We start from the raw sequence: 1,935 nt of genomic DNA, 5'->3' as shown, positions 1-1,935 counted from the left end.
GAAATATGCGTTTAAGATTCTGCCATATCTTTATGTGCCTTGATAGCTCACTTCTTTTTTTTACTTGTAATAATCCCTTGTAAGTATGTATTACAGTTTGTTGTTTATCCATCTTTTGAAGGACCTCTTAGTTGCTTCCAATTTTTGTCAATAATGAATAGAATCTCTATGAACATCAGTGTACAGGTTTTCTGTGGAATTAGTTTTCAACTCATTTGGGTAAATGTTTTAATTCTAAAAATGACTTCTTACTTCCTCTCACAAAGTCACTGGTAAAATATGAAGACCCTGCTTTATCATGAGGAGTTGGAGCTGGAGCAGTGTCTGTGGTGGAGGCGGCCAGCAGACTGGGATCACTGGTGCAGAGGAGACCTGTGCCCAGGAGAGCAGGACCTTCTCCTCCTCTGTGGGCTGACCTGCACCACACAGGAGGTGGTGGTAGCATTCTCCTCAGCGGCCAGGGGCCAGCATAGCTGTGACAGTGATCTCCTGGCCATCTATTTGTCCTCCATTCATATGTTTCAGCACCTTAACTTCATTCTCAAACTCAACATAAGTATAGCCTTTGGATAGATGGTGATGTGTCCTTTCCACCACAATGTCAATTATTTTAATTTTCCTATAAGTGCAAAATATCTCCATGATGTAATCCTTGAACACAGTACTGGTGAGTCTCCCCAAGTATACTTTGGTGGGTCTTTAGGGGAAAGACTCTGCCTTTTCCTTTTCTTTTTATCTCTTTTAGGAGGTTCGGATTTGGAGCAGGAATGCTACTTACTGTCACTGATGCACCAGAAGGTCTCAGAGAACCCAAGGAGCTGTGGGAGCTGGAGAGGCAAAACTGGAACTGCCAGAGTGGCTTGAGGCTTAAGAGTTGCTGAAACCACTGCTCACCCTGTGCTGGTGCTGGAGCAAGAACTGGAGGTATAGCTGGAGAGAAACCTGGTGCTGCCTCTCCTGTGGAAGCACCGTGTCTCCTGAGGTTTATGCCTGCCACGATCCTTCACACTCCACTCCTTGGTGGTCCCATTATCTTTAGAGGACTTATTAGAGCAGACTTTACCTTTGGTGGTAGAAGGAGCCATGTTCCTGCCTGTAACTTCTGTTCTCAGCTGCCAAGGATTGAGCTGCTCTAAATTTCTGTTTTTTGTTTTTATTTTTTTATTTTTATAGTATCAATTCCAGTGGGTATAAAGTGATAGCACATTATAGTGTTGGTTATCATTTCCCTAACAGCTAGTGATGCTGAGCATCTTTTCATGTGCTTTTTAACCATTTGTATTTCCTCTTTGGAAAAATGCCTATTCCAAGTCTTTTACCCATTTGTTTCCCAAATTAATTTTTATTTTGCATGCATAGGCAACAGGATCATATCAAAAGAGAATAGAAGGAGGAAAGAAATGAGCCAGGTGTTGCAGAGGAAAAGCTTGCACAGACCTGCTTCAAGTTTACTTCTAATCATCGACTCTACAACCCTTTAACACACCAGGGCTTGGAACACACTCTGAGAGGTGGGTAGAGTCCGTGTTCAGGACAAAGAAAGCCAGAACAGCTGGGAAAGACCATCAGAAGTGGAATTTGAATTGTAGGGGTTCTTTATATATTTTGGATGTTAAACCATAAAAGGATATGGGGTTACCAAATGTTTTCTGCCCCAGAGTAGATTGTCTTTTCACTATCATGACAAAGTCCTTTGAGGTGCAAAACTTTTTAATTTTGAGGAGGTCCCATTTCTCTATTTTTTTCTTTTGTGCTTGTGCTTTGGGTATAAAGTCTAAGTAACCATTACCTATCACAAGATCCTGAAGATGCTTGCCTGCATTTCCTTCTAGTAGCTTTGTAGTTTTGGTTCTTGTATTTAGGCCTGTGGTCCATTTTAAATTAGGTTCTGTGTATGGTGTGAAATAGGGGTCTTATTTCATTCTTTTGCATTGG

General features: G+C 41.6%; 1 pseudogene; it reads right to left on the bottom strand.

Moving 5' to 3' along the window:
- Positions 1-296: 296 nt before the first annotated feature.
- On the bottom strand, positions 297-1,085 carry LOC101437987 (RNA-binding protein with serine-rich domain 1-like; annotated as a pseudogene).
- Between the last annotated feature and the right edge of the window lie 850 nt (positions 1,086-1,935).

This window comes from Dasypus novemcinctus, chromosome 27, assembly GCF_030445035.2.
Source record: "Dasypus novemcinctus isolate mDasNov1 chromosome 27, mDasNov1.1.hap2, whole genome shotgun sequence".
In the NCBI taxonomy this organism is placed as follows: Eukaryota; Metazoa; Chordata; class Mammalia; order Cingulata; family Dasypodidae; genus Dasypus; species Dasypus novemcinctus.
Note: the sequence above shows the minus strand (reverse complement) of the source record. Positions and strands in the feature narration are given on the sequence as shown.